The sequence below is a fragment of the Drosophila tropicalis genome, unplaced genomic scaffold (genome assembly GCF_018151085.1).
Source record: "Drosophila tropicalis isolate 14030-0801.00 unplaced genomic scaffold, ASM1815108v1 contig_878, whole genome shotgun sequence".
Lineage (NCBI taxonomy): Eukaryota > Metazoa > Arthropoda > Insecta > Diptera > Drosophilidae > Drosophila > Drosophila tropicalis.
The window spans coordinates 4,599,555-4,624,568 of NW_027173374.1; the positions used below are offsets into that span (position 1 = coordinate 4,599,555).

Consider the following 25,014-nt stretch of genomic DNA (forward strand, 5'->3'; position numbering starts at 1 on the left):
GGAGAAACGTATAGGATAGCATCCATCTGACCGACCGACCACACACAACAGCATTGAAAACAATTGTCAATTGTCAGCTGCTGCTGGTTGCATTTCTAACTTTGCCTGGTGACTTATGCCCGGGTTATTGTTGTTGCCACATCCATATATATCTGGACTCTGATATCTTCTTGTATCAATTAGACCACAAAATCAACAGCAGCAACGAAGCCAAAAGCAAGAGCAATTGTTTTCCTTTCATTTGCGGCAGCAAAAACATTGCAAAGAGCTAATGGGTCAAAAGTTAGCAAATTCTAGCAAGAAATTTTCGATAATGATCTCATCATATCAATGTATTAACTATGCCTCACACCCCGCTTAGGTCTTATGTATCATTTACGTTAAGACAAATATTCATTGTCTTAAGCTTGAATTTAAATGTCATTTACCCTGGCGAAGATAGAGAGCTAGCAAGAGAAGGAGAGTGGGAGTGGCAATAAAATGTCATTAGCTTAAACTGAACTAAACTGTGGGTTCACATTGTCCATTGTCTTATTCACCCGCCCAACTTCCCCTTGAAATATATACTTGTGGCAAGAATAAGAACAACAAACGCATTAACCCAAAACAAATTCTGAAATGCTCAGAAGCTTTATAGCTTTGCATTTGCCATGGATAGCAAAAGGACCTTTCCGTTCATTTCGTTTCCTTTGCTTTCATTTCGTTTCCATTTTGCAAATTGTCCTGCAGATTGAGGAGCAGCATGGTCATCGATTTGTTTGGCCATGTTAAATGCTCTCATGTGAGCATTTAAATTAAATTTAAATATTATTGCAGGCAAGTCGATTAAGTTTGTTGGGCCATCATTTTGAACTTTAATGTCTCGTTTGCTTTGGCTCTTGGCTTTATTGTTCCAGTTCGGTTCAGTTAAGTTCAACTCAGTTCAGAAGCAGCATTCTCTTAAAATAATCTCCTTTATGATGAAGCACAAAAGCAAATTATTTTGTGGTTGGCCAACCAACCAGGCAACGGCAACGGGAACGCCGACGACGACAAGCACTCCCATTTATTTGGCTATTGTTTTTTCGGCCGATGCCATTGGAATTTTAGCAAAATTTCTGCTACGCATAATTTTTAGAAGCTACAAAAACAACAAAAACATCATCCCTTAAATAAAAAGGGAAGAGAAAGAAGCAACAACAAACAAAATTTGCAAAATATTTTCCTTTATGATTTTAATTGAAATTTTCAATAATACGCCCCCATTGTGTGGGGTTTTTTTTTTTGCCTTTCCTAGAGAATGTAATAACCAAGTGCCTTGCATTGAGAATTTCTACTTGATATGCATATTTAGATACCGATTAGATAGTCTCAATTCAAAACATTAAATACGTAGTTTGTTTAAAAGAAAAATAAAATTGACAGATTTTATGATAGAGCTTTTCTATTTTCTTCTTTCCTTTTTTGTTTTTGCCAAAGAATTTAATTACAAAAATTGTTTGGGAAATGTTTTATGCGAGTTTATCGGTGTAAAGTCAACTTTACTCTCTTTCTGTTCGCTAAGTGCAGTAAAACAGTTGATTATGGCATCATTAAGGCAAATTCTACGGGCTCCAAAGAAAGAGAAATAATCAAATTAATTTTTTATGTACAAAGTTTGCAGTTTATCAATGAGAAGGAGAGCGAAACGAGGCCAAACGACGAAGCGTGGAGAAACAAGTAGGGACTCATCATAAGCGATGAGATTTTGAAAAAGCATTCTAGGTTAATGGCAATACAGATTGGGAGGGAGGATTTGGAATCGGGGATTGGGATTGCTTTGGTATTGGGTGGCAAACTGTTCGTGACGATGGCAACGGCAAGGACAAAAGACAATGTCGGATATTCAAATGCCAATACGAAATTCAATTGAAAGTCAAATCAAAACAAAACAAACGAAAATCCGTAATTGACAACATTTCAACTGATAATGAGCACTTTTCTACCCAGTGATAGCAAGCAGAAAAATGGAAAAGAATGCTGAAAAGAGGCAGCAGGAGAAAGCAGGATAAGAGGATGAGTAGGATATGTTAGCAGTGCTAACTGTATAAAACTAGTGGCCAAAGTCTATTGATGAAATGATTCTGTGGAATGACATGGACACGGTCAGACACCAACCAGAGAAACTGTGAGAAAGATTGAGGTGGATAAGCATAAGAGGGAAAGAGAGCGAGAGAGAGAGAGAGAGAGAGAGAAAGAAAGACAAAACGGAAGCCATGACATGCCACAATGCTGAGCCAGCAGGGAACAGAACACTCGCCACTATCGATTTCAGTTGTGTTGATTGCTATTCCTGACACTTGAGCTTGGCCACGTAGCCAATTTTTTCAGTTGTTGTTTAGGGATAGGAGATTGGGCCTTAAAGGTGACTAGACTTAAAGAAAAATAGCGAGAGATTGGGTAAAGGGAAAAAGGGAATTTTGTGACTTGAAGAATCCATTCATTTAAGTGATCCACTTGCTAATCGCCAGCTGTCAGATGTATCTCAAACAAATACACACACACGTATATACACACAGAAAACACCTAAACAATAATCGCAAATCAAGAGAAATTGTTGCCACACACACTTATAACGCATTAAATGCGCTCTTGATTGATGCGACACTTGCTTGAGGGTCTCTCATTAAGTTTAGTGCCACCATCATATAAGTATAACGCACTGGGTGTGCCCTCCCAGCCCCAAGAAACCTACACATCTCTCAAGCTCAAGCCTCTAATCAATCAATCAGTGTTTATTCAACACAAAGGAACGAACAACGGTATGAACGAATGGAAAAGAAAGCAAGCAGCATCAAGGAGCAGCACATAATGAACAAAGCAAAAAGGAAACTTGGCGAAACAATTGCCTCAGTAGCTGCGTCGTTTGACGAATGCCCTCAGGCAAATCTGAATCCAAATACGGAATACTATAATCGGTTCCGTGCCACTGGTTAGGTGGGGTTTGCCTCAAAGTAGAGAAACACAGACAGAGAGAGAGAGAGAGAGAGAAAGAGAGAGAGAGAGAGAAAGAGAGAGAGAGAGAGAATTAGGGAGTGAGAGCTGCAGAAAGAGGGCAATAAAAGGCAAACCAGCAGCAGCAGACAGGCACCAAAAATTTCTTTCTTCATGTTTGCTTTGTGTGCGGCGTTGGCGTTTTTACAACTTCCGCCTTTAGCCTGGAAAGCTTGGTATGGAATACATTGAGTTGATCACCAAAAAGGGGCCAATGCAAGGTTTTTCTCTCTCGTCTGATTGCCAATGAAGGATTAATGCTGTTGGTCCTCTGCTATTCCGTAATACTTTGATTGCAATAGCTTGTCGCTGCAGGCGACACAACCTTCAGGAGTCCAGGACCCTGCGGAAGTCTTGTGTAATGGCACAAAGGATTGCAAATTGCCAAGGCACTTCCTGCAAGGACATTGATTTTGAGTGGTTTCTTTTGATACCCCTTCTCTCAGAGAAAAAAAAATCGAGAATTCTTAATCTCTGTCCTCTATCTTTCCGCTTAGTTATGCCTGGCAGGCCGCCGGCAGGATCAACCGCAGGGAACATAGGCGTGATGTGGTCATTTGTCCTTTAATTATGCATGGCTCGCTAATGAATTTAACCATAATTGTTTGCAGTCTCCTCGTGTCAAGCGAACGCCGCCAAAAGATGTGGCCATGTGTGTGTTTGTGTTTACAGGCCATTTGGCAAAGCAATTTCGATTCAATATTTAATCATGTGCCCTAAATGTGGTTTGTCATTGTGACTTACAATTAAACAACCTCAGGGGTTTGATTATAGTTTCAATTGCCACCTTGACCAATCTGCCTACCTTACCTAGCTATGTCTACTTATTCACGTAGTGGAAATAAATCAAATATTAATGAAGCCTCCAAGTTTACTTCGAATATTATTCACATAGTTGAGCCTACTGCAAAATGATTTGGCATTTCATAAGGCGGAATTGGGAAAAAAATTCCTTTTTTTTTTCTTTCCTGCTGCCATCCCCAACGAAGCACAGACCAAATGAGATAAAAGCAAAAGACACCGAGAAACTGATGGCTAGAAAAGAAATATTCTAAAATGGTAGAGCCAAAGAGCCATTTGAAATTTGTTTGTTGCCATTGGAATGGCCATAGAATGGTTTTTTTGGTTGGGTTTCTAGCGTGGCGGACAGAGCGGGTGGCGGTAACATGGAAAATGCATTTGAAACTCGAACTGTGAACCACGAAACCGATAAATCACACAGTGAAAAACTGGCATTAGTACATTTTCAAACAAAAGAAACTTAAAGGATTCACGCTGACTGTCCGTTTGTCAGAAGGACAAGTCAGGAGTGCTGGAGGCGAAGAACGAACGAAAGGGTCGGAACATCGTCAGACGTCGACGGAATTGTGTTTGCATTTGGCTCTGGTCCCTGCTATGTATTTATGAAAATAGTTTTCAGACCAACTTTCTCTTGTCTTTGTCTCTAACTCTCCCTCTATTTATCTCTTTGTCTCCCACTTTCTCCCTCTCTCTTTCTGTGTGTGTATAAATGTGTTGTGAAAGTTTTCTAACCACTAGCTGCCAAAAGTTGTACAAATTGTGGCCGAACAATGAAAGCGGGATGGTGCCTTGTGATTTCTCGGTTTTAATTTCGATGCTTAGAATTGTTTTTCCTGGATGAAAGCTAATCAAGTTCGTGGCTATACTCTAAAATTTTCGTCTATTCATTTTATGCACGAGCTGGTAATAGTACGTAAACGAAGACAGAATCTATGTAGTTTTCCATAATTAAATGCCCCAAAGGCTTTGTTTGCTTAAGTTTCCACTTCAAAGTCATCTGACTTTCTCTTAAATGTTCATATAGGTATGTGTGTGTGTATGTGTGGTATAAGGTGTTGAAATTGATCCTAAAATGGCTTAAAGGGTTTTTTCTTCTGGTTGTGTGCATGTTTCAACTGCTTTTGACGTTTTGAACTAACATGAGTTCAGAAGTAAATATGATAATATGTATGTTGCCAGGCCAGAAACCTGATTTCTCGCTTGGCCCCAAGGTGAGGAGAGTAAAGTTTTGTGTATTCTTGTTCTGTGTCGTGCTTGAAGCTGCTCAATTTAGTTGAATATAAATAATTAATTACTTGCCGTTGCCTGAGTTATGAAATGCGCAATTAGGCGCATTTAATATTTAATTAAGGGCTAACAGGAACAACATCGACAACGGCAACAGCAAAAAAAAAGAAATACAGAAAACAAAAAAAAAAAAATAAATAAAAATGCGTGCCCCGGTGAGCACGCAAACACACAGCCACTCGCACCGAGGAAAGGGGCGTGGCTCTGGGAGGAGTAGAAGCGGATGAAGTGGCTGGATTAAGTGGCAGCTTAAGCATAAACAGGCAGAACGCCACAAACAGCAGCAGTAGAAGGAGCGGCAGCACCAAGCTATTCACAAGAGAAATGAGAATATTGGCAGGGGTGGGTGGGTCCACAGTGCGTATACTTGATTTGTGGACAGGCAAACGTTTGGTTAAAGGCAAAGCTTTATGTTAAGTTGAAAACGCTAAGAGTGGTAGATTAGTAGAAGTAGGAACTACATAGAAGCCAAGGGCAGGCAGAAAGCGTTAGATAAACACCATTTCACTTCAGTCTCTTCTTAGCTTTAAACAAAAACAAAAAAACAAATGAAAGAATGAATAAAACCTTAGAGCGAATTATGTAAACAACGAAGCAAAATTAATGTTAAATACTTTAAATCAAAAAAAGAATCAAAGTAAAAAGAACTGGCATAACATAGAAGGGTTAAGTGCATATATTCATAATGATGGCTAAAAAAAAAAGAAAGTGGCTGAAAATTGTTGACTCAAAATATGGATATATTTTGCTGCTTATAGTAAAGTGCTTTTCATATTGGCAACTTTAATTTTGGTTTGCGTAACTCTTAATTTGTGGGTTTAATGACAAGTTAATGTCTATTAGTTAACCTTTAGATTATATTTTCAACTTTAACTTCCCATATCTCTTGCTGGCCCCCTTCCACCACTCTTAATGGCCTGATAATTTGCTTCCATCTACCAAATTTGTTGGCGGCCTTGGTCTTGGGCTCTCTCTCTCTCTCTTCTATGCAATTTATATGTATATATTTTTTACACTCATTAAAAGATAAACGAGACAAGCTAATGACTTTTGGGGGGCTAAATAGTAACAGCCGCCTCCACAGTCAAGGGGTTTCGTAAAGTCGGCGGGTGGGGATACACTGTCAATGAAGTGAAAAGCAAAATGGCGCCTTGTCTCGATGCTGCCGTGCCATAAAATTAAAGAAACAGCACAAAAAACAAGACTAAACAGAGGAGGATATAGAGCAAGCAAATCGAAAGCAAATGCATGCCAAAGACAGGCAAGAGTTGGGCGTGGCAAAGAGAAAGAAACAAAAAAAAAAAAAAAAGAAAGAAGAAACCCAACAACTGCGAAAACCAGCCATTGCCTAGATAAGATTCTTTTATGACGCCGACGCCCACGCCCCAAACATGCCACATATCTCGTTTGCCTTACATCTCTTTGCATGTGCCACATACTCAGTGTGTGCGAGTGTGTGCGTGTGCACGCCGCAAGACAAATGCAAATCCCTGGGTAATTAGGAGTTGTGTGTGTTCATGTCGTCGTGGTAATAGTTTTATGTTGCCACATTGTAGGCGACACGATGCGTGGCATGACAACGACAACGCCAACAAAAACAACAGCAACAACAACAACAGGAATAACCAGCAAAAGAAGCCAGAAAGCTGAGATTGAAGCATGCCACAGTCGTTCTCTGGTTAATGTGTCACTGCCTCATCCTTATTTTGGCCTTTGCTTTTATATATATTTCCTTTCTCTTTGCTAACTGCATATAACTTGATTAGTGTAAAAAAAAAAAAAATCAATGACAAAAAAAAAAAAAAAAAAAAAAACTATCATTTCGTACTCAGATTTTAATTTAATTTGCACTAATTTTCGTTTCTTGTATTTAACAAACGATAAGAATTTCTTTTCCAGGATTAAGTTGAAACATTGTTTGCTCTTCCATTTGCCATGTTAAGCTAAAGTTATGGTCTTGCTTTCGCATTGGGATAAAGGAATTATTTATATTATTACAAATTTATGATTTTGTTTTTTTCTGAAAATGAGAGAACATGTGAGTAATAGGGCGGGGAAGGTATGAGTGGAAGTTGGCGGTTAGGTTGGGACTGTTGCTTGTTTTGCTGCATGGGAGCAGGAAAAAACGGAAACGGAAGCATGAAATGAGCTTTTTGCATAAACATCTTACATCTTCAGGAGCCAACATGGCCAAACCAGTGGAGGGGTGCTTTGTACCTGCACTAGATCCTGCAGGAGGAGGATTCTAGCAATGGAATTCGCTATTTCTGTGGCACTTTATGACACAAAACTCATAACTTTCTTTTTCTACTTTCTTTTTCGGTGCAAAAATGTGTGGGTGGGGGGGGCCAGAGTTGCTTATTTTGCTGAAAAGTCTGCCACATAAATTCACTGACAAGTCGCTGGTATTGTCGTTTGTGGCGGGGCACACACATACACCCACACACACATTCCCATAAATAAGGTGTAGCCCCAGCCTGGCATCGGACGCAAGATAAAGTGGCATTTGAAACTTGTTTTCACTACACTTTTCCAGTTGTTGTTTCCATCCGTTATATATTCTGACTTTGGGTATATAAGTTATGGTTAAAACTTTGCGATGAATAGCGAATGCAATATAATATTCTTGATCTAACACAAAAGCTTGATTCTATAAAGTTTTAACTGTAAACTACTTTCAAAGTGTCAAATCATTTAGCATCAAAAATAACTTCATCTTCTTTGTGGTTGTAGCATATTAAAGTTATGCTGTGGTTGCGACTAAATAGCAATACATCAATGTGAAATAAAAAGCATGTTTCCTTAAGGTGTTGCCAGCAATCTGCTATATAGATTAAAGAGCCTTTTGATATGTAATAACAAATTCTTGTTGCATACATTCTTTTTACGACTCTTAGATATACAATCCTTCATCTCCTGTTTGACTATTCGAAAATCAAATGAATTTTTAACCTGTTACTAAATATTATTAAGTCAAGAGGTGAGTCTGCTTGCAAGAGTCAGCCTACAGAAGTGCAAACTATATATGTATATAGCTGATTAAAACGTAACAGCATTTATCTTATATTCTTGGAGAGAAGTTCGGACTTCAGGAGTCTTTGGAAAAGTTATTGTATTTAAATGCTTGGGCATTGATAACTTTCTACTTATTTTTGCGATTTATTTTGTTGCAAAAGTTAGTTTTTGTTATTTCCGTTCTTTGAATGGGCCAACATTTAGTTCAACTCTTCACTTGTGACTTCTTCTTGCTTCTCTCATTCACTCTCTTAATCTTTTTCATTGCCTCTCTCACTCTCACTGTATTGGTCTTTGTTGCCTGTCGTCAGCCATGCTCATCACCATTTCCATTTTCAGTGAAAATGTCAAAGTGCTTTTCTTCATTGGCGCCGCTTGACTTTGTTAAATGTTAACAGTTTTTATCTGGTCGCGGTTAATACCACGCTGCTGCGCCTTAGTCATAATTTATAGCACGAAATAATGCGCCATTAAAAGTTTTGCCCCGGAAAGCGGAAAGGCAAGTAAAGCACTGACGGAGCGTGAGTGAGGATGAGTGGGTAGTTGGTGGGTGTGTAGGAGTGCAGGGGGCGGACTGATGAGCAGCGAGTGGCGCCTGGCCAAGGCTGAGAGAAATGGCAGCTGCGGCCAAAAAACAGCAACTTTGCATGCACGTGTTGAAAATGACAGCGATACAAATCTAAGCTAAACTTTAGTCTCTCACTCTCTCGGTATGTGTAAGTTAGTCGTGGATACGAAGGGAAAATGGTGAAGGAAAGCTCAAAATGAAATCAACGCTGGCAGATAAAAATCTTTTGGTATGCAAGCTCGTTAATACATTTTTGATGAGACACACAACAAGTGGCAGCATGCGAAGGGACAGCAAGTTATGAGGCACTCACAAACACACACAGAGAGAGAGAGATAGAGATACACACCCACATAGCTTTCTGGGTTGGCTTCTGAAATGTTTTGCCTTCATAAATCAGAAGCAAAGGCAGAGCCGGCCAGGCCTGGCCGAGGCAGCTAAACTAAACATGATGCCACGGGCTATACACACACACATACAATCTGAGCCCAGCAGTAGTCAGGTGGCAGCAAAACTACAGTTACAGTTAAATATGTTGTAACAAATAAAGTATATCAACAACATTGCAAAAACGGTGGCTCGGAGGGGAGAGTATCAAAAAGGATGCGGCTGCTTCTGCCTCGTCCAGCTCATTCATATTTATGGCATTTTTGCATTCAGTTCAACATCATTTCGTAATGTGAAGAGCTGTTACTGTTACCGTAACTGCCCTCTGAACCATCCCACTTTCCCTTTTCCCTTAGTCGCACCTCAGCCACACATACACACACACACAGAAATCATGGCAATTGGCACGTTGCTCATACGCCGCATGGACCACTCAGCTGGCTCTTTATGCTTTGGTCATTTATGAAGCTCATAAATTTCTTGTTTTTTTCCACCCCCTTTGCTCTTCGCTACTCTCTCTTCTCTTTCTCTCTTTTGCTGGCAAAAAAAAAATGAGCAAAAGAAAAAGGGAATTGTCTAATAAACTTTGCAATAAATTCGAACATAAATTTTATATACAACTTCAAGCGTTAAAACTATGCCAACAAAAGCCATTAATTCCAGTCAGCAGAAATGAAGTAAAGTGTCAGTTATGTTGGGGTTAGTTACGATATAGAAAGAGAGGGGGAAGTGGAAGTGAGGCTGAGGCAGCGGAAATTAAATGCTGCCAGTGGCAGCAGGACCATCAGCCTTCTCTTTGCTTTACCTACATCTTCGCTACTTCTCCCCCAAATTACTCCTTCGATATTGTTGTTATCCATTGGCTGGTTGGCTGCTTGTTCTTTTCCTGCTTCTGTTGCTGCTACTCATAATTAGATGATTTAAAGTTATCGCAAAAGTTGCAGGCGAGCAGCAGAAGCAACCTGCAGCTGCCTGGGCACTGCTTCGATTCACTTTGTCTCTAACGGAGCTTAATTGCAAAGTTTTTTTGCACCGGCAATGGCCGAAAGTGATTTTCCTGAACTTTGGCACATAAATTATGCGATTTTCCGTGCGTTCATTGGAGAGTAGGGAGTCGAGATAGAGAGAGGAGACAGAGAAACAGAGTCAGGTATGGAGGGAGGCTAAGAGAACTTGAAGAAAACAAATGTACATATAATTTTGCATTAATGAAATTCACTTTGGAGCATCAAAAGTTCGAATGAGCCGCGAGCTCAAAGTGCCTCCCTATCATTTCCTGCCAGCCACCCGTCTCGGTCTCTCGCTCACTTGGTAATGGATAATGAGGACACATGAGGCTGAGGATGCTGATCATAATGATGATGATGATGATACTGATGCTGCTTTTGCTGTCGGTCTATGTATGTATGCTGAATGGATTAAAAAACTTTTGATTAACCTTATCAAAAGCAAAAGCAGTGTAAACATCATACAGGGCAGAGCAATCAGGTCGTGAACACAGAACGCTAAGAGAGCAAAGCGGCGGCGGCGGTGGCAGCATTGGTGGCAGAAAGCAAAAAGTCTCATGCAAGTTTTTAAAAGAAAATAAGCAACTTTTTGACAGGCTGCTGCTCAACATACATACCAATACACACACACTCTCGTGTAGCTAAACGTTGTTGTTTTAGCACAAGGCAAAGCAAAAGTTTGCTTTAAAAAAACAACGAAAAAAAGAAATGAAAAGGCAACTCTCTTAGCCTTTTGCTAGATACTGCTTCTCTGTTTGTTTGTGTGTCTAAAAGAATGGCAAATAAATTAAAATAAATGTAAGAAACTCGAGGGTAGCTCAATAAGTTAAACAAGATTGATGCAAAACCTGATTTAGATTGTCCACGATAGGAAATGGAATTGAAAACGAAATTCGCTTTTTATTGTCTTCATATTACAGCCTCACTAACAAAGAACGTGAGTTTTAGTTAAGTTACACTAAGTTAATGTATTATTTATTACATAAATTAATTATCGTTTTAAAATTCAGTTTCACATATTTTTATAATATAAAATTAAAATAGTTAGATAAAAGGAAGTTAGTTAAATAGTTAACTAATTTAAATCTTTGCACTCATGTTGTCTCCATTTTTTGCATATTCATGTTTCATGTGATTACCTTTTAAACCGCTCTTTTGACTTGTATTTATTGATTGATGGGAACCAGTGGGAAAAAAAGGAAGCTTGTTAAATTAAAATTTCGTTCAAGTTGTTTATGCTTTGGCAAATAAATTTACTTCAATTGCTTAGGCAACTTTGAATATGTGTATTCATTTTTCATTTGACTTGCTTTTGTTTATTTAGAAAATTTTTCATGTATCGTAGGCTCCTCATTTACACTTGGGTGCAGTAAGAACAGAATTTGTTGTTGTTTTTTTTTTCCCCAAACAGGCACACGCACTCAGGTATGGCACTCAAGTGAGGCACCTTTTACGCATATGTAGACAGCAAAAGACATTTTCATAAGACACGTTTGCACAGTTAAATGTGCTTATCGCCGAGGCATCTCACTTCAATCAGCTTTGTTGTTGTGCCAGGTGGTGGGTGGTTGCCCTTTTGCTGTTTTCTCGCCTGGAATTAACATGTCACATTTGACGCGACCGCATTGCTGCCGCCTCATGATGTCTTTATCATGACGATACAAATTTTCAGTATTTCTTTTTTTTCTCTCTTTCACTTCGCTACCAACAGTTCGCCAAATGAGCATTACTTGATTACCCGCAATTGCTGTTGTTGTCGTTGTTATTTTGTGACATGTACACACTCGCACATACATATAGCCAGTGGAGAAAAGGGAGACCATATAATTGCCGCACATGAGATGTGAACGCTGATGCCGACGTTGGCAGTGCTGCTTAAAGCATACTTGACATTAGAGAAACTACACAAAAATTTTTAGGTCAAAATGCCACGACACAAAAAAACCTTTAAAACCGCATGAGTATGCTGGTGTGTATAAATGTGGCAGCAGCAACAGAAGGGAAAAGCAGTTATGCGCTGCATTTAATTACGACCAAAATGGAGGCGGAGGCGAGTCGCAAAACTTTGTGCTTGGCCTCGGTATGTTGTTGTGCGCTGCTTTGTGCCACAGTTAAAAAATCCAAGCGCATTTCATTAACACAGCGCAACTTCGCTGCAACAATAACAACAACAGCTGACAACAACAACAAGACACACACAAAACTGTGGCAAACGGGCAGAGAATTTCATTTTGGGCTCTGCCTGCTTGTCGCCAAGCATTTAGCAAAGGCAGGCACTTCAGCCATGAGCCACAACTTGCCACTTATACACACACACACACAGTCACTACACACACATACTCAACCAGTCATACTTATGTATATATGTATGTGAATATGTATATACATGCATATATATCCCAAAAAGCGCTGACGACCTCAATTCAGAGCGCATAAACACTTTTATGTAAAATAAAAATACAAAACGTTTAACTTTGTGCGGTAAAACGAACGAAATATATCAAAAAGTATATATTTATATATGTATTGTAAATGCAGATCATATAAACAGATACAAAAACAATTGTGAAATAAATCAAAAATGAATAGAAAACAAAATTCTTAATTGGCCAGTGGCGCCCAAAAAAGTAGGCTACAGTTTAAATATAAAGACTGTTATAAATAGCACTTGAGCTACTTCAATGTTTCTTCCCTCTCACTCTCTTTGTGTATGTATGAGAGTGAATGTGTGTAAAGCTCTGACTGTGCACGTGGGCGTCCAATCTCCATTGACCAATGATAACAACAATAAGAACAAAAATAACAACAATAACCAAAGAGAAGGCCAGTTAACTGCTATAAAAATGAACATTGAACAGCAATACAAACCGAATAATAATTTTGTTCCTCATAACGAAGGGGAAATACTCTACATTAAAGAACTAAATGGAATGTGAGTATATACGGTGTTTTAGTTTCCTTGTTTAATAATACAGTTTATGGTTTTAGTTTTTATAGTGAAAATATTAAAAATTAAGTTGTCATAAATATTGAAATTCGTTTTTCCATTGCACTTGCTACTCTTTCAAGTGAATATAGCCAGTGTTTTTTGTTAAGATAAAACCACTACCAGTATGTCAACAGAGTCGCAATTGTCCAGCAGAGGCATGGCGACAGGCATATGTATACATATGTATTTTAGTCCTTTCTTCTTCATTTCTCTTGCCACCCATTTTTCTCACACTTTTTTTCTCGCTTTGTTAAAGTCAATACGTTGACTTAATTGCTTACAAGTTGTCTGACTCACCCAGTGACCGAACTGACTGCCCGACGAACTGACCGACTGACTGTTGTCTGTATGTTTTTAATGTTTAAAGTCAAGTGGATCTGACCCAGCGACTAGCTAGTGGCCCCAGTTTGTCGGCATTGATTTTTATGTTGGCCCAACTCAGTTCGGCCTCACCCGGCCCGGCCCAAATGTGGTCATTGTCCAGATAGAAACCAAAAACCCAAGCATGCCAAGACCACTTTATGACTTTTTTAATTACTTATTTTGCTTAAAATTGTGTAGTGTAGGCAAATAAACAAATGGACTGGCAAAATGTGTGGGACATATAGACATCGTATATACATATGTTTGTATGTATAAAATATATACATACAATGTGCACTTCTATACACTGACAGAAATATATTGCCTCGTTTATAGGCAAATAAAATAATGAAAATTGCGATACGAAAAAGCTCCATTGGGTGGCACCCAAAGTCTTTTGTTTGTCTTTTATTAGGACAGTAAAAATCTTTATTATTGTTGTTGTTGTTGCTTTTGCCGGCTGTCGTAGTCGGCGTCGTCGTCATCGTCGCCATCGTTGTCGTGGTTGCGGCTACTGCTGCTGGTTGCCTGCCTGCCTAGCTAGCTATCCAGCCACTTGACCAGACCCAGAACAATGACGACAATGACGATGTTGCTATCCCGACCTTTTGTCCATCAGAAGCAGCAGGAGTTGCCTAAGTATGCTCTGGTCCTGGCTTGGCAAATTTTTATATAGTTTACCATATTGTTGTGCCATTTTTGTTTCTTTCTTTCTTTCTTTTTTTTTTTGCTGCAAATATTTTGAGAGAAATGAGGCCAAAAGGCAAAGTCCTAGCCACAGCATAATTTCGAGTGCAAAGAAAAGCTAACAGCAGAAGGACAACAGAAGCAGAGTCCAGAGTTCGGACCAAAATCAGCAGCAAGAGCACCAGCTGTTTCTGTGTGACTCAATTGGAGTGGCCTTTTGGTATCTGATGTCTCTGTATAGATAGACATATGTACAAACAATTCAAGGCGTGGCCACATTTTGATTGTCTTCATTTAGTTAGGTTTTATGCTGATTTACTTAGGCCACAGGACAGTAGCAGACATTTACGATATTTTAATGCTTGTGCGATAAAATCCAAAAGTACCAATGCAATAAAATAAACCCTGGGCAAGGACACATAAACATAGCATACTAGATAGAGAAATTGGCACAGTTGTTTATACACGAAAACGAAATCGCGCAATAAACTGGCAATTTTCAATTCTCTAGACCCCATTTTCATTTGTGGCTCAAATTTTCGGTGATTTAAATTAATTTCAAATATCATTTCTCACTTGCTGCAACCGAAAATGAGCTTGCCTGTCGACCCTGACCTGACTGACTGACTGCCTGGATGGCCCCACACAGAGCCAGAGGCAGTTTAGTTCAGTTCTCTCAGTCAGTCAGCATATCTGTCTGCCTGGCTGAATGTCTGTCTATCTCTCTATGTGGCAGACATCTGTGCCTTCCTACTGCTGGCACAACTATCCTTTTATATAATGAATATTTAATATGTTGCACGCCCCTTTTTCAAACACATGAAAAAAGGATATAGACTCGTTTTTTTTCTTTTCTCCTCCGACTGGTTGCTGGTTGGCAGAGCATTAAACTGAAATTTACTGGCGTAGTCAATGTGTAATTTATGTGAGGGAACCACCAAAAATTATTGGTGGGTTAATGCAATGAAAGACAATGGAGAAATATTATTACTTTTCAATAAATTTTACTAAAGGAGGACATGAGAAATAAAATTGAAACATTGTCTAATTTGCTTTCAATAAATGGTTTTTCCCTTTTCCACTTTTGGTTTTTCTTTTTATTATTGCCAAATGATTATCTATATAACCCAGATCAGCTACACCGCTAAAGATGCCTTTAAAGTAATTAAATTTGAGTGGCATTACGCATACACCACATGGTGCAGGCAGTCAACCATACTGTGTCAGAGGCTTGTATTGAGGGCATCCTCCATGTCGGCGCCTGCTGTTTGCAACAAGGGCAAGTGATGAGAAGAAACCTTTCCCCTTCCTCCATTTGTCCCAACTCTTGGCCTACGTCTCGGTCTCGGTCTGATCCCCAATGCCATCATCTTGTCGTATCAACAATGTTGCCAAAGCTGCCAGCCTCAGCCTCAGTTTCAACTTTAGCTTCAGTTTCAGTCTCAGCAGCAGAAACGACTCCCAACCGCAGCGGTTTCAGTGTTGAAATAGCAGAAATTTTGATTTTACGACCTTGTTGCCGTCATTAACGTTATTTTATGATGACGCTGATACGACCGCGAAATATTGTGGCTCACAGCATCCCAGAACAGAAGCTGAAGGACTTGCACTGGCTTTTCAAGACCCCCCCTTACCCTACAATCCCCAATCCCATTCCCCCAAAAGTTATTATGTTCTGACGTCTAAGTAAAAAACCAATAAATGTTAATGAAAATACAAGAGACAAAGTTTAGTTTCAGGATATACACTGACTGGCTGGCATCATGAGTGTGTGTGTGTGTGTTTGGCATTGAACATAAGCTGATAATATTATTGCGCTATTAATGGGCTCAGGTTTTATGGCAGTTTTAATCGCTTTTGTTACAGTTGCCCAAAGTCGCAACAATAACTTGACAATACAACACAATAAAAAGAAGAATGTGGCGTGCGTGTGCTGGGAGTCTAAAGCCCAGACCTCTAAAGCCCAGACATCTAAAGCTTCAACCCACCCACCACACCACAGACATTGCCTGCACCCGCACCACTCGTTTAGTTTTCTCTTTTGTATGACTAAGCAGCCATTGCAACTTTTTCCTTTTTATTTTCTTTTTTTTTTGTTGTTGTATATATGTGTGTGCTCTCAGCAAAAGGCAAAAAACTAATTGCAAAACCAAACGCACAGAGTTCCAAGTGGCTTGGAAGTCAGGGAGTCGAGCAGGTCTGTTTACGGGGTTGGTAAGCAAGAAAAGCAATTTAGCAAATTCCTTGGCGTTTGGCAAATAGAAAAGCCAACATAGAATGGTTTTCTTACTCAGCTCACCTGCCCACACTCACACACACGCACCTTTCAATTTTAATGATACGAACTAGAGAATGCGAACGCTAAATTTGCCCAGCATCTAACAAGAGAAAAAGCAACACTACGAAGGGCATTTGAAAGGGAGTGAAGCGTGAGGCGGCAAAGTAAATGGTAAATGGCACATTTATAAAATGGTTGCCCTCATTGCAACATATGCAGGTTGACATTGCTTTTGTTGTGTGTGGTTCAAGTGAGCAGCAGCAAATAATAAAGAAAAAGAAAAAAAAAAAAAAAAAAAAAAACAAAGGCCAAAGGTTTGAAGGTTTGTGCAACATCTTGCTCAGCTACTTTACGGCAATCGATTATAACAGTAGAAAATATAAAAATGATGCAAGTCGGAGTGTCAACTTTCTAATATTCTTCATTGATGAAAGTTACAGCAGCAGTCTTTTTGTTTTTTCTAAGTGTTTCCATATTTTCAATGTTTCTTATTTTTTTCTATTAAGCCATCTTCATTAACTTAAAAGTATTGAATTAGTTCTGGACTTGGTCTGCATATATATTTCAAATAATTTATTGTATAAGGACTTTTTCCTTTTCGTGAAAGGGTATTATTTGAAAGAATTGGACTGCAGTCCTTTTGACTTCAATCTCTCTATCTGTTTCTCCTATACTTTCTAATCTTAGGCAAGTTTGTTAAAAATTTCTTGGTTTCCATTTCTCTTACGGTTTCGTCTGCCAGGTGCATCCATACACACACATACATATGACAGAGATGGCATTCCTTTGGCTCCACCTACCACAGGTATGTATGTAGTCTTCGCTTGTCGCAATTAACGTACGCGGAAATTCCTGGCAGGCACAAGCTCTGGGAATGCAGAAGGTATAGTCGAGTTATTCGGGCGTGAACAGCACGGAAGTCGTTTGAATGGTAGGTTGGGGCAGTGGGGGGCTACCTCGTATGAACGTGCTTTAAAGTATGACTTAGCAATGGCCATGCGATTCGACCTTTTATTCATCTCCTCTCTATTACCCTGTCTTTCTTTTTCATATGCGATGGAAATTGTAGTCTGGCATTGTTCAAGCCTACTATTTTTCCATCTCTCCTTACATTTGCATGTAGTTATTTATATCCTTGCAAAAAGGGTATATTAATTTTGGGCAGAAGTGTGCAACGCATAGAAGGAAGCATTTTCGACCATATATGGTCAGCATGACGGGACGAGTTCATATAGCCATGTCCGTCCGCCCATCCGTCCGTCCATCTGTCCGCAAACCTTAGCCTTTTTAGAAAAAACGTTTTTCCACTTTGTTGGCTATAGGTAAGGAAAGAGTTACCGAAAAATTTGCAAGGGTATACAAACTTTGAAGCGTCGAAGTTAGCCCCGGTCCTCTACTTTTTTATATTTCTGTGTTTCTTCTCGACTCTGTGACAATTGAGCGGCCTACTTGCGCGTTTTGCGTGCCATATGCTAGCGTCACAGCAAAACAATTGCTGCCATTACAGTTTGTAATTTGGTAATCAGCCATACGAATCTGCATAATGGCAATTGGAGCAACGGCGACATCGTCATCGTTCTACTCGTTCTGGCACACGAGTGCCAGTGAGTACGAATTCATCCTCATACTCAGTCTCTCGTGCTCGCTGTCGTCCTTTTGGCAAGTTAGGTAAACATGGCAAGAAAAGTTGCCAACTTTTAATTGAAGTGAAAACGACGATAACGACAGCATTGTTGGGATTGGGTTGAATGTAGCTTTGTTGCTGTCTCACCCGCTGGGATGTGGAATCCTTCTTTCCATTCGGTGGTGGTGGTGGAGGAGTAAGCGGCACATATGTTTCCATGTATATGTATGTATATGGTGGATGTGTGTGTGCACCATTGCAAAAACAGTTGCGGAATTGCTTTTTAAACCCACAGAGCGTCGCATAAAAAAGCAGCAGCAGCAGCACTGGCTGAAGCAGAAGCAAAAGCAGCAGCAGCAGATCCGCACTCTGGGGGCTTGGTATATGGTTTCGGTTTTGCGAATGAAGCGTTGTGGGAATGGAAATGGGATTGGAATTGGGTTTGAGTTTGAGTTAAGCCTTTAAAACGTAAAACTTTTGAGCCGCTTCAAGTTTTAGCCAAGCGTATTTGCCTTTGTGGCCAGCTTCAGTAAACCCCATTCCACCCTTATACCCAAACATAGAGGCCATTCCCTAGCTGACATACTCTTATTGCAATGTTAAAAAGTTTGCATATCATGCATGCAAGAAGAGGTCAACCTGTTGCCCGGCGTTGTCGTTGTCGGTGTCGTAGTTGCCGTCGTGGGCGGTAGTGCAGCATTAGGACAAGCTATCAATGCGGCCTGCGGGCTGTGGCCTGCGGCATAGCGAGACATAAACATGCGGCCTTGAAGGCTATGCGGGATCGCGGTACCATGGAGGGAAGTGGTGTTTGGGGCGAGGGTAATGGGGACAGCATTGTTTGCATTGCGCCACACGCAAATATGTTAGCAGCCCCAGCTGGGACCAAGAGGCACGCGCCATAGTGCGACATTCGTGACGTTGCTCTCAAGACCCAAACGCTATCGCTGTTCCTTGGACCCCGATCTCCATCACCATCGCCGTCCACCGCATTTGCCCACAGTCTGTTGGCTGGCTTTGATTTATTGATTTTAGCCATGGCATACAGCATACGAAATGAGACAATATTTGCTACCGGCCTTAATGCTGGCACCCACTCTCCTCCTCTATCTGCTGTCCCACATGTGTTCTAGACAAGCAAGCAAGAGCGAGGCCAGAAGCAATATCAGTGGCATACTTCCATTAGCTCGGTACTGCTTTCAGCAATCTCCCTGTTTAATAAGTTGCCGCATTTTAAATATGCCATGGAGCAGCTGCAACATACGTTTCCCTCCACCCTACTACTACTTTCGTCTAGTTCGACTAAAGCAAGTTCAATTAAATCAAAGCCCAAGCATATTTCTTACCCGCTAGACAGTTCCGGCGCCAGACGCCGTCGTCTGCTGGCAGCAACGTCTGCAAGTAGAAATTGTAAGACAAATTAAATTACATTTAAAGCAGCGCAAGTTGGAAAAAACTGAAATTGACCAAACCAACGAGGCAAAAAATAAAAAAGAAAAGTGCAGAGTAAAAATTGTGATGATGATGATGAGCAGAAAGTGGCATTCTAATTATTTCCAAGAACGACTACAAAAATACACTTTAATGCACATTTCATCTACATAATGAACTCAAATTAATTTCATTGATTTTTCACTTGATGGTTGCTAGGTAGAAGATATTTATAAGTGGCTGTAACTAATTATATTTAGTTAATGGCAAATAAATGGCAAAATCAATATGACCATTTTATTATTTTCCCACTGATTGCCAAGCCGCATAAGTGTGAGAAAAAATCATTTGAGTCAAGACGTAAGGAAAACCAAATTGGGAAAAAAGCCAGCAAAGTTTTATTCATGTAGAAGGCGGCAACGAACGAACAGTCGGACTGAGGGAAGGATGAAGACGAAGATAAAGAAGGAGAGATAAGTAAAAGAACAAAATTAAATTGGACATTTATCAGGAGATTCGTATTGATGCCCCCAAGTGATGGTAGAGGACAAACACAAATAAACACACAACCACACAAGCAAGTCAAGTGGGGCATTACCCAACCCATACCTCACCCCAATCTCTTCCTTTGTGTGCTTTGTGCGTTTGTGTGTCTCCATCGACAACGACAAATGCCGGCAATTATCGTTTTGAGTGAAAAGTTTTATTGCTAAGCTTGAAAAAAAAGCAAAACGGAAAACAAAATGTAAAAGCATCAATGTTATTTAAATGTTGCCAGAAGCAACAAACGACTTGAAGACACGCGGGCATAAATTAAAGTCAATTCTCTGGGATACCTTTGGCAGACATTACCAGTCCTCCTTCTTACCTCCGCCTACGCTCTTCATTCTCAACTGGATCGGCCACTAATTACGGCTATTAGTGGAAGAGGCAGAAGTAGCAAGTAGCAGGCAAAAACAATTACAGCGCATTTAATCACCTGCTGAAAATGTAATTATGTTGCATACTTTTGGGCAGACTCTTGCCATCACACACCGCACACTTTGTCTCGACCACGTCGTCCTTAGCGTGCTAGCTGGCCCTCCACCCTTGTCCTTTTCACACATTTCAATGTTTTCTGGCCATAAAACAGTCGACGAAACGGCCCAAGAGTGAGGCTCAGACGGAGCATGAAATGTTTGGCAACGCGATTTTGAATTTATTGCATGAAATTAACTTTTACAAAATAATTCACATAACTTCGGGGCTTGTGCCAAAAAAGGGGCCCCCGGTCGAAGTGGCTTAATAAAATAATTTATGTTGTCGGCCATTGAGTTGAAAATGGCGCGTCCGGTTGAGTTGTGGCTCTTTGCTTTTTTGTTTTTGTTGCTTTTTTATCCCCACACTCAGTCAATCTGCCGTTCTCTTTGTCTCTCTAGTTGTGTTTGTCTTGCCCAGTCAAGCGTGAAAAACAAAGCGAATTAATTGCAAGTCAAAGGCAACCTTTTGACTGGGCTAAACAGAAGATACCTTTACCCACACACATACACCCCAACACACACGCTGGGAAAGACATCCAACAACTGTTATGGCAATGCCTTTATCAATATCCCTTTAAGCTGACCCAGGCCAAACTCTAATCAAATGCGACAGCTGCCTGCTTGGGCCTCCTCTCTACTTTGCGGCTCTAACTCTCTCTGACTCTATCTCTATCTCTTTCCTGCTATGCTTTTGCCATTTTACTGGGCCACTTTTCAGGCTGGTGTTCATTGATGCGTTGCTAATATGCCGTTGGTCATGGACAGCGGCAGAATCAACAGCAGGAGCAGCAGCATCACCACGCCTCCCATCTTAACACTGGACAACTGCGTGACGGTTGAGGCGTGGCATTGCGTTTCGTTTCGTTGCGGCTCATACAATACTCTTACTTTCAGACACTGTCCCCAGTCCTTAAATGGGCCACTTTTTGTTCATTGAAGCGTTGAGTTGACTGAATCAACAGCTGCCAACCGTTTGACACGCAAATTTATAATGCCCTAGTGCGATTCTTATGCTTTTTATCAACACATTTCACATGTCATTAGCTAACCAATAGAACAAGTTTATGTGCTGAATGGAGAAAGGGAAGGAGAGAGATAGAGAGTGACTGAAGCACAGCAAAAACTTAAAATTGAATAACGGCTTCGTTTTTTTCTTTACATTTTACATTAAATTACTTATCAAAAAGAAATCATATCGTTTAAAGATCTTAAACAGCAATATAAGGCAGTTTAGATGGAAACAATTTAAACTTAACAATCATTTGATCAGAGTTGTAACTAAATATGTATATGGAAAGTCAGTCTTCTTTAAGTGAAATACATTAATATTGGGGCAAGAAATCAAAGGGTTTATAATCGTTTATTTTTATTTATTTGAAGTACGAACACAGAAAAAGCTGTTTAAGTGATAGAAATATAATTTCTTTCAGCTGAGTAGAAATTACTTAGTGTATTTGACATTTAACTTTTTGTGATTGCCAGAAAAGTGTTCTCTATTCAAATGTTTGTCTATTCCACATTTCATATGTTGGTTAACGTTTTAAGAAAACTCAAATTTAGAAAATTCCAAAAGTTGAAAATATCATAATTTGAAGATTGTGACATGTTTTTAGCCTGCGTTTGAGATCTTTTTACAATTTATCCTTTTTTCGGTTTTGGTACTTTGGTTAACTACACAAATGAAGGGCTTTTTACTTTAGCAAACCACAATAACAGAAGCAACAAGAGCATCAACAGCAACGGCAATGACAACCACAAATGTGGCGTTTTGAGACCCATTTGAAAAATTAACAAAGGGCACAGGTGACAACGACAAAACGGGAAGAAGGTGTGGTAGTAGTAACAGTAGAAGCAGAAGAAGAACGACAACAACTTCCATACAAAAATATGTTGGATGTATTCGCTCGCATGCAGCGTTTGAGCTGACAGTGCAACATGTGCGGGTGTCATAGACAATTCCGCTAAAAGCTTTGTGCCGTGGACAGTTGTGTCTGCCAACTCCGGCTTTGAAATTAAACGCTCACTTTGTCAGTATGTGCGTGTGTGCCTGTGTGAAGGTGTATATCCTTTTTTTTGTACCTGCTGCACATGCACACACTTGAAAATCGCTCGAGGAGATGTGTGTGTGTGAGTTTTATTTGTGGCACAACCAGCAATGCGGCTAAGCATCATAACTCACGACAGACGACCAAACGGTCTTGTCACTCAAGCAGCGTGAAAAACCTGCCAAGATGTTGAGGAGTCATCTTTAAGTCCTGGAGTAACGCAGCCTGCATTATGCAGATGCCCCGCAGGAGCAGCAGCAGTTGCCTTCGAATGCACTTAACATGTTATACCACAAAATCGTCAGCCATATGCCGCGCATATTAATTTGATGGCACTCATATTTATGCCAAAGCAAAGGCAAAGCGTTGGCTCTTCTAGTCTCTGGCTGTTGTTGCGACATTTTTTTGACAAGTTGCAGTCTCAGTCACAGTCTCAGTCGTTGAATCGTAGTCCCCACATTTGCAATGCGAGTGCAGGAGCAAAAGCAGCTGCTGCTCCTAGCACTACTTTGCATATGGACAGAGAAGGACAAGCTGCCAAGTTGGCAATAGACAAACAGGCCAAAAGCAAAGCGTAAAGCTAAGCCAAGCGGAGTCTGAACTACAAGTGAAGTTTCAGCTGCTGCTTCAACTGCTGCCACCGATTCTGATGCTGCCCCCGCTTATAGTTTTCTTTATTTTTTCATGTTGTTGTCGCATTCCACTTTAATTATTTCAGCAATGTTGCTGCTGCCGCCGCTGCTGCTGCTGCTGGTAACGACATAAAATTTACATACGCAATTTCATTGTTGCCGCAGGATCTGGCCGTTGTCGTCATCCTGCTGGTCTGGTTCTGGTCCTAGTTCGGCACTTGCTATACTCTCGTCCTTCTATTCTAGTGCTTTTCCTCAGTCCTGTCCCTGCTTCTATCCCGCCGCATAACGCATTTTATATTCAAATTTTTTCTCACTGCAGTCTGCCTGCCCAGGACATTGCAAATACTATTCGCAGTTGCTTCCTTTTTTTTTTTTTCGTTTGGGTTTTTTTTTGTTTTTTCTGCAGTTGACTTTGGCTTGAGGGTTGTCAGTTTGCTTTGCCTTTGCCCCCTAGATCCTTTTGTGCTCTTTCTCTCATAATAATCAGTTGCAAACGGGGGGGAATGCAGCCCCGCCCCCGTTTAAATTTACTGCCGATTTTACAGGCACTTACACAAGGACGACACACACACACACGCATAGAAAAGCCCCGAAATAGTTATGACTCTACCATAACAAGGGAAAAGTAAATAAGATTTGTGCAAAATTTATTAGGAAGAAGCATTCATTCTCAAAGCTATTCTACAAATATGCATTTTGATGGGGCAAAAAGTATACGAAAATCTTTTGAAAAAGTTCTCCCATTATAATAAATGAAACCAATGGAATTAAATGTTATAAAAGTGATTGGTTGTAAACGTAAGAGCCCTTCAGAGAAGAATTCATTTAGTTACTATGCTTAAGAGGTTAAATGAATGGGCTAAATCTATAAAACTACCTTTAGAACGATTTTGAATTTTCTGAACTCAAATACCAATTTTACCAATTTCAAGAAAAAGTTCTACAAAAATTTGAACTAAATCAGAAGTCCAGAAACACTTGAACTAATTTTCTTTCGTTAACATCACAGGCGAAAATACTTATACCTACTTTAGTTTATGATTTTTACAACTTATTTAAGTAACGCACTTTATTCTTTGTAAAGTTGGCAAAAAGTTTTTTTTTTTCTACAGTGTATCTGTGTATATAGTATTTGACAGTAATACATACATACAAGGAAAAAATGAAGAAAGAACATTTTAAAGTCGAGTATGTACTTAGTCGTTTCAACTTGCCATGCAAAAGTTTGTTACTTTTTATTATGCATGTTCTTCTGTGGAAGTTCCCTCACGCGATGTCATTGCACGGTTGAGTGGCAAATTTGTTGATAGAATTGCGAGAAGGGGCCCAAGTGTCAACAGCTTTTAGGCCTCTTTACGAGTTAAATGTAGCACAATAATGAGGCAAGCGAATATTTGCATTTATTTTTGCCGAAACCAAATGCAATAAACTCTCTTCAAATGAAAGCAAATAAAAAGTAATCAGAATTTCAGATTCTGGGACCCTATAATAAAATAAAAAAGAAGAACGAAAAATAAAAAAATTAAGATTGAAGCATAGCGATGAAAAAAAAAGAAACACAGGAGACAGAAGGACGTGGAAACGGACACACACAGAGAGCAAAAGGAATTAAAAAGTGTGCTAAATAATTCATTTTTGAATTAAAATATAAATCACTTTCACACCATTTTGTCGGCGGCGGACCCAGCTTTTACTGCATGGGACCTCTGCTCTGAGCTGGCGTTTTTTTCCCGTTCTTTACTTTCTTTTTTACTTTGGTCCGGACACTTGTTTATTTTATTACTTTTCAGTGGAATGGGTCTAAAGGGAGAGGAGTGAACCAAACATAGCAATGCAAATGAGCGGCGACCCGGGCATAGCGAAAAT

The 25,014-nt window shown here is 39.9% G+C and overlaps 1 protein-coding gene across 1 annotated transcript in view; it reads right to left on the reverse strand.

Moving 5' to 3' along the window:
* The window catches only part of beat-VI (beaten path VI), a 63,653-nt gene that overhangs the window by 17,106 nt on the left and 21,533 nt on the right, over positions 1 to 25,014 (reverse strand). The window contains exon 2 of the mRNA XM_068299948.1: positions 19,365 to 19,413. The gene's annotated coding sequence lies outside the window, so the exon portion shown is untranslated. The remainder of the gene's footprint in view (positions 1 to 19,364; positions 19,414 to 25,014) is intronic.